Source organism: Macrosteles quadrilineatus, unplaced genomic scaffold (genome assembly GCF_028750875.1).
Source record: "Macrosteles quadrilineatus isolate MER2022 unplaced genomic scaffold, UCM_ALF_1.0 Scaffold_1__1_contigs__length_201487025, whole genome shotgun sequence".
In the NCBI taxonomy this organism is placed as follows: Eukaryota; Metazoa; Arthropoda; class Insecta; order Hemiptera; family Cicadellidae; genus Macrosteles; species Macrosteles quadrilineatus.
Genome location: NW_026542594.1, coordinates 151,794,304 through 151,803,498, shown reverse-complemented (window position 1 = coordinate 151,803,498; position 9,195 = coordinate 151,794,304).

Genomic DNA, 9,195 nt, shown 5'->3' with positions numbered 1-9,195 from the left:
GTTTGTTCTGCTAAACGACTCCGCAACATAGGCCTACTGCACCGACCTTTGTCTACCCATGCACTTCGTCTTACTCTTGTTTTGATTTCTAACTGTCGTCCTTTAATATGGGCTCGTTATTCTATTGTTGTGCGAAGAATGAAAAGAAATGACTGCAGTAAGCTGGAGGAAAACTCTTATAATTTCGTGAGACACCATTTGTTTTTATAAATGAACAGCAAAAGCATTGATTTGATCGATTCTACCACTAAGTGATTTCAAGCATGCAGATACCCCATTTAACCAATTTTCATTATTTCCCTCAAAAAATATTAAAATTAAATAAAACATATATTTTTGTAAACCAGTATTTGTAAAAGTGTTTTCATTAAACCATTTTATGTATTCAAATAAACAATTTTGTATTTAACAATTCTGATGCACTTTAAAATCTCTACAAACCATGGTTCCTATAGGCTGGAACATGCAAAATGATGTCGGGTCGGAGGATGAGAACGGTGGTATATCATATTATGTAACACTTTCGTATTTTGCAAATTGGCTTAAGAAGAAACGTGTATGGCATATGAGACCTTTTCTTGATATTTCAGTCCATTTCACAGGCCAGAGGTTGCTAGAGGTTTCTCACGAAGCCACTGGCATTACCAGTATAAAAAATAATCAAATAAGAAATCTGCATACTATTTTAATAGACCACAGTTAGTTATTATTAAATTGTAAAAAATTTGGTCTACACTGAGGGATAAAGTGTCTCTTGAGGTGAGCCTTAAATGTATTACGTCTCGCAGCTCAGAAAGTGGCCTTCAAACTATAAGTAAACGTTTACTGTGATTTAATTAATAGACAGGCTCATAATCACTTAATCTCATACTTCACACAGATGCTATACAAACTTCCTTATAGTTAGACAGGAAAGGAAGTGTAGGAAGTGACATCTTTAACGAACAATGAGGTGCCAGACGATGTGGAGATCTTGTGAGATGGAAGATTCTGAGGGTCTTTGTCCGTGTGCAGTTTACGTAATTCGTGATAAGGTCTAACACGCAAGAGACACCTCCCCGCAGCAATGTCCGCTTTATTCGGCTATCAGCAAACTATAGGGGTTGTACATGTACTCTCCTTACTTTTCCTAGTGAATCGATATTCCATTAAAAAAGTATTAATGTATTAAATAATATAACCAAACATAGTGGTTGAACCAAGCTTATGATCGTCACATTCACATACCATTTGACACGGTGCACTATAATCTTGTGTATAGAATAAACTGTCTCTACCATGGTCTTCTTCATATCGCAAGACGTTAGGCTCCAGCCTGAAACCGATTTACACTAAAAGGGTCATTGCGTTATAACATCGCTAAAAAATCATTGGTAATTGGAGGGGTCTGAACCGTGGACTTTGATTACCAAAGCCCTGCACTCTTCCATCCGAATTTAGTAGGTTGTTCTACAATCTACTAAATTGTTCACCAATCAATAGATTAGTAAGTACCACATTTTTATAAGACCTGAGATCCGAATCATACTTATCTCTCGCCTATTTTCCTGAAAATGTAGCTATATATTTATGGATACGATTGTATTCAATACACTGTACACTGTGTAATTTAATACTTTAATACTTTTAATAATTGAATTGAATACGTCTGACATCAAAAACACAAAACAAAAAATACACTGGTAACTTAATATTTAATCTCATCTTTAGGCCTCATTTGTAGGCCCGCGGTTAGCATGTGACGCGGGGCCTGAGAGCGTCACATGCTAACCGAAGATTATATTGGGTAGCAGCGCCTACTGTAGTTGCGCCCCATCCTCCTCCTTCGATTTGAATAATTAAATTCAAATAGGAATTTTACGATTTGACACGCTCATCCGAAATAACAACGATAAGAATCGTTTTATGTGTTTATTTAGATTGCTAATAAGAGTGCCTGCATAAAGTAGTAAAGTAAATACGTAAACCATAAATTAAATGCAATTAGTTTAACTTTTACTGAAGTACACATTTTTATTTCCGAGGGCAGGTTTACAAAATTAAAATTTGGTAAATTATACCACACGAGTTCTAATCCAAACAAATGTTTTACGATGTAACTACAAACACTCTGACTACTAACACTTTACATGATTGGGGATTTTTACATTTTCCATCAAACTCGTTAATTACACCATCAAAGATCATTTTTAGCGTTACTTACAACACTTACTGTACACATGATCATGTTTTTTTAATTAACTAATAATGCTACTTTTCTAGGGACTTTTGTAACACCTTTACACTGTCTAAAAAATGATTTTGCCGCTCTCTTCCTCAACTCCCTGCCACTTGGCGTGTTGCCCATTTCACAGAAACAGCTAGTGATTTTACAATGTTATCAGGTTGAACATAAACACATTTATGAGCAAAACACCACATTAACTGTATTCTCTAGCCAAATTGTAACATTTCACGCGATGGAACATAATTGAAAATTGAACAAACAACCTACCGGACCCATTTATAAAAGAGGGCCGCCTATTCGGGATGTGATGTGATGTATAAGTGATCACTGTCCGGATTGTGATTTGAGCATTTCAAAACCAAAAACAATTGTAGAAATTGTGATTCCGGTAAAATAGAAAATGAACGCTCCACGCAATTTGTCCAAATGAAGAGGTGCCCCACGGGTCTGTGACGGCTCCCAGATGGGAACACTAGTTTCTAGTGATTTCCAATATTGACCCAGTCCAGCCTCAAAGATATGTGTAGAAAAAGAGGTGAGCAAATCAGACATGAACGACCCCTTCCTGATGATCATGGGAGAAGAGAATGTCTTGAGCAGACACGGTTTGATGGAGGTGATGCCTGAGCCGGTCTTGAAGTGTGCAGCGGCTCTTGTGGCGATTAAGTTGGTGTAGTGATCAGGCTGGATGATCGCGAGGTTCTTGTGCAATATAATTCGTTTCCTCATCTCCCTTCCGTCTATAGGGGGAAGAATCTCGAATCTCTTCATCAATTTCTTTAGAACTTCATCTCTGGTGGAGGCTTCCTCTAAAAATGTGTACATCTGCACGCCTCCCGCTACCCTGAAATTTCTCTCCAGGAGCTCCTTGTTTGACTTTAGCTGTTGTGCTGGAACTGTGAGCGTGAGCAGACTTCCTAGGGAGGCCTCGTAGGCGCAGCGGATCACCAGACCACACAGACACCATCCGAAAAGGTACACGTTCGGCGACCTAAAGAGGAACTTCATTTTAGGCGATTCGGAAGTCATAGCGAACACCATCATCAGGGAAATGCGAATAACTCTGATTGTACTCAGGTTATTGTCCTCGACATATTTTGACGATGCTACGAACGCTGTGCCGACCACTATCGCAGTACCTAAGAGACACCAAACCACGATGGGGAACTCGCTGACCAGCGTCATCCATATGGACGGCCGCTCGCCGGCGAAGCTGGGAACGGCCCAGGCTAAACACTCCGGGTCCGGCCCGAACGTATACTCGATGAAAGGGTTGTCGTTTCTGGTCATCAAAGAGAACGCTCCGACCCCGAACTCGTATGACTCGTTCTCGTGTTGGCGCATGGTGGCCTCTATAGAGGTGTTGTAGTAATACCAGTTGAATGTCAAGTTGAACAGGTTGTAGAATGCAAAGCTGACGTTGTAGTGATCCCTGAATGCGTTCAACATGTAGTTTATGTTGCCTCGAACTGCCCAAGAACCGTTCCGTAAGTCCTCCAAGTAGCAATCTGGATACTGGATGTTGACGACGACATTCAACGTACAACCGTGAAAGTTTGTGAGCCTCGTGATCCCGGAATAAACATCGTAATTGTTCAGGAATCCGTTCGGAGTACATGTATCGACTCGATAAGGGGTAGCTCCGTCGCCACAACGTTTGTTATTAAACGGAATGTACACGTAAACACCTACATCACTGGTACGTTCCTGAATGAAACTTGCCACTTTTATCAGCCGAAACTGCCAGAATTTTTTATGGACTTTCGAAACCTGTTCCATGGTTGTGTTTGGAGGCCATATAATTAACACGAGGGAAGATTTTTCCACTTTGTAAACAAAATCTTCGTAGTAACTAAAGTTGCTTCGATTTACTTTTGGAAAGAGAAGATAAAACTTGTGGTAGGCTTCCCAGCTTTTTAATTTATTTTTCTTCTTTATTGCAGAAGTTGCATTTATTCCTTTAACTAAGAAAGCTTCGATAAAAGCGTCATTTACTTCGTCAGGAAAGATCATCACTGTCCTACCCTCGTAGTATCTATAAACTGTCCTAGTAATACACTCATAAAGCATCTTAAAGTTATTGTCGTTAAACCAATTGTAATCTTTTAGTATAAGACTGCGAGAAACTTTTAGGCCTAATTCATCAGACAGAGCATTTATTGGCAAAAACCACAAGAACAAAACTACAACCTCGTGTATATTACACTTAGAAAGCGTACTCATTTTCATGTTGTCGGTAGCGCTATGTAAATGTTGATAGTTAATGAAAGCACGTCGTAACACCGATGGATGCGAAAGCTTACTGTGCAGTTGATGTTTTAATTACAAAGAAGTGAACGAGTAAGTAGTGTTAACAAGTTTTAATCCATACAACTCTTAGCGAGCTCCTTGTTGGTTCGATTTGACAAAAAGGACTAAGTAATTGTCATTGCTAAGAGAGGTCTTTTAAATTAAAAGTAGTTCCAATCAAGATAGAAACTATGGAATGGGATCATTTCATTCCCAATAACTGACATAAAAAATGGAACCCTGAACACGCACAGAAATGTGTTCAAATCAAATCAAGTCATTTATTGCAAAAAAAAAATAATACATTGTCTATTTTCAAATAGACTACTGTACAATAATAATCTTTAATCTACAGGGTGTTTGGGTAAAGCGTAGCTGGCTATGCAGATTCAGATTCTACATGCAAAAATAAGTTGAAAATGTGGATTAACTTTTTTTGATTTCGCCTTAGTTTAGCCCCGTAATCCGCCATTTTGTATTTTTTTGAAAATAATTAATAAATTTAACTCAAAAACTCCTGGAGATATTTTTATGAAACTTGGTATAAACTTTTAGGCTACAGGTATAAACATTCTCCGAAAATATCTTTGATCAGGCTCATCAAATTAAAAATGGCGGCCATTTAAAATTTTTAAAGTAAAAATCAACTAAAAACAGCCATTAAAACAAAATTTTAAACGGCCGCCATTTTTACATTTGATGAGCCTGACCAAAGATATTTTCGGAGAATGTTAATACGTGTAGCCTTAAAGTGTATACCAAGTTTCATAAAAATATCTCCAAGGGCTTTAGAGTTATTAATTATTTTCAAAAAAATATAAAATGGCGGATTACGGCTAAACAGCCAAAATCGAAAAAAAAAATTTATTCTATATTTTCGGTTTATTTTTGCATGTAGAATCTGAATCACTGAATCTGCATAGCCAGCTACGCTTTACCGAAACACCCTGTATATAAATAAAACTAGCAGAGTACCCGTCCTTCGTACGGGATTGGCATATACAGTAATTATAAAATGCTTATTGCAGTTACACTCAAGCTTTGCGTTTGCAATGAGGGAGGACACGATTTGATAAAACTTACTTCTTTAAATTTACGGCATACTATAGAATTTCACATCTACCATAGCCATTTTCTACCACTTCACCTAAACAATAGAGAAAAATAAATTAGTGTGTCTATATAGCCATTAAAATATGGCTTCACTACTTTATAAATTAATTGACAAACGTTAAAAAACCCAATTTTGTGCGTTTCCCCCAGTTTTCCAAATTTTTTCCTAATGTTTATCACATACGTCATCTATGAAATAACGAACAGATGTTAGTTTGGATCAAGACATAGACAAAATATCAAGGTAATTTTTTCTAGCTGTCACTGATATGTTACATTATGTTATTTACAATTACCACAACCATTTCCGATCGCGTTTTGAAAGAAAATCCAAACCAAGTGAGATAAAAAGGGGTTCCCTTACATAACGGATTTAATTAATCGCAAGTGCAATAATGTGAAATTAAATTACTAGGCATCATCCAGGTCAGGAACCGGAGATTCTTTGTGTATCAAATTGTTCTTGAGTTTTTACAACCGGGAAAAAGACCTTGAATCAGTGTTGTTTAGGACTGGGAAACTTAATTTTTTTTAAATCATTGTCGCCAATAGCTTACATAATAGGTTTCCACTCATTGACGGCGCTTACTAATTTTATATGTACTTTGCTATGGTTAAACCGTAGCAAATTCCTTACTTAATTAAATTCTATATTTTTTTGTGTATGTGTGTTGGTGACGCATTAATGTCTTTATTTCTCAGTGTTTCACGAAAAAGACAAGAGCACTTTTGTTAATGGAATTGTCAACCAGAATAAAGTGTTCAGTTAGTTGAGGTAGTACTTTAACCAGTGACTTCAACTGACTGCACTATCCCCGTGCGTAGAACGAGCTAGTATTCTACTAAATTAGGTGGATTATTACAGTACAAAACTGAACTCTGCACTCCAATTTGGTTTTTAGTAATTTTTAATTTTCTTAATGTAAAAGGTCTGATACAGTCAGCATTCTCGGAGTGAAAATCCTACTACACGTATAAGTATAAGTTAAATTACAGACAAGGAAATAAATAAGTACTCGTTGTTCTACCAGTGGTTAAATACACTCATTTTGTGAATAATGGTTTGTTTATGACATCAAGTTGACCTTTGCAGATATAACTTTGAAATGAGCTATCAAAATTAACTTTAGTTTTGATTCCGCATAAAAACCAATACTTATTACAAAAGAAGGGCCACAAACACCCCTCCCCCCCATCAAAACATCCCTGGGGGTTGTGTTGAACCTTTATATACCAGTTTCTTTGATAAAAAATGTGAAGAAATATGAATGGACTCATGACGTTTTAAAACTTCAAAAATTGTATCTAATGACTGCACCACTTACTAAAACATAATTACTAAACTTACTAGCAGCTCAATATACTGCTATTACATAAGCATGTGCCTTTTATTTCATTACGTTGAAAATGGCAAAATGCTTTGAACAAAGCTTAACATTTAAATAATCTAAGAATTCTATGATAAAAACCTAAAAACTTGAAAAAGTTTATTCGTAATGCACATAATTAAATGTGCAACACATCTAGAACATTGTTAGTTCGTATTCTTGTGTATAAATATACAGTATGTTTAAACATAATACTGTACATTATTTGATGTTGTCTATTACATAAGTCTTTACAATAAAGAGTGTTTTCTGTAAAATCCCTTTTCCACCTGTCCTAACTTAACAGGGTTTTTTTTCAATTCAATTAAACCAAAATTGGTTTTTCAGTGAATGAAAGTTTGGTTGATTTAATTGAAAATTGTTTTTTTTATTTATTTGTTATTTTAAGGCTTGTGATCCAGCGCAGGGACAAATGGTAAGTAAAATGACAGTTTTCTTCAGGGCTTCACCCTTTAGCCTATGATTTATTTATAGATAGCGCTTTCAAAGGGACAGTGCTCCTGGTCAACTTTCATTACAACTGTTTAACGTGAATTGGCGAATTGGTATTAAACAGCTGACTAATTTCAGTTGAATTTTTTCAATTAGATCAGATTGTTGTCAAGTGATGAAATAGTATATTTCATGACTAGGGCCTAAAGTGACTCTTTTTGGCCCGAGGTCAAGTTTTACAATCGAGGCGAAGCCGAGGACCATTTTTTAATCCTTAGAGAGTAAATGGTACTTCTACAATCAACACATTTTAAATATTGAATAGGCCTATTTTTGTTTTATTCTTCAAATAACTGTCTCAAACAAACATAAATTATTTTACGCCATACTAAATTAATTTAGTAAGTGAGTGGTTATAATAGTGATTTTTAGTCCTTTAGTTGGTGGAAATATATAAGGATTTGTACGGATTTAGTAGTATGGCGTAAACTATTGTACGTAACTCGTCCAAAATGTGTGTACCGGACTCGGTAATCCTGTACTCAACTTCGTCTCGCACGGGAACGACCACACTCGTCTGGTAAACACGTATTTTCAGGACTAGTAACGTAATATACTATTTTATTACACTGTCTGAAAAACAGCCTGTCTTACGGATCGTTTTGAGTGCCTAAAGATAGCTTTTTGCGGACTAGTCCGTAAAATTTTACTGACTCGAATCATATGGTTATGTCAAAGCTTATCTATAAAACAAATCAGCTGTTCTGATCCTTTAAAATACTTCAATAATATACATTCGTTCGATTTGTTTGGTAAAGTCAACATTTTCAAATGGTTTTGGCTATATTTTGTATTTTCTGCTATTATAGGGATTTTTTTTGTCCTAAGGATGCTAGGCACGAGCCTGGGATTGTTTTTCACATTACTTCAGGCTAGACCTAGGGGTTGCGGCATTATCACTTAGATAAAATCCATTGGTTTTATAGGGCTGTTATAGGGATATGACAATGTAATGAAAAATATTGTTCGTAACTCGTCCTAAAATGTTTTTTTGTGACTTAATCGAATTTCCGGTTAAACACGATATCGTCCCAAAATGCCTACAAAATGCTTAAAGAGACTAGTAACGAAAACTACTATTTATATCATAATGTATTTCTTGACTGTCGATTTGTTATGCATCGGAGACAAGTTTTGAACCCCTAGTAAAATTCGAATCTTGTATATGACCTCGTATGAAAATAAAGAAATTTCACTGTATTACATTTTAGTTTTATTTTGACTACGAAATTGTGTTTTGTCATACATGATTTCTTTTGACTTTCCTCAAGATTTACCTTTTCTTATAGCCATATTTTTGTACCTTATAAGTTTTGTATTATACAGGGTTTTCATAAAATAATGGTTTGGTTTAGTTATGAAATAAAAAAAGCGAGAAAGATACAAAACAACTATTTATTTTGTTGATTCCTGATATTAAAAAGATTTTATACATAGCCTTAACTGTTTCAACATGACAACTATTTCTTGCTCTACAGACGTCCAGACGATGATCTATCTATTCCAGCCAAGACGTTCAACATTTCTCTTATTACAATGGCGACTGCATCTCTGGTCCTTTCTAGGGCATTTTTTTATTATTATTTTTTTTTTTTTTTGAATAAACTATGTCTTCATAAATGACCGTTATACTAGAGTCACTGACTTTAGTTCACTTAGTTACACACTTAGCTTTCCTTGACGGAA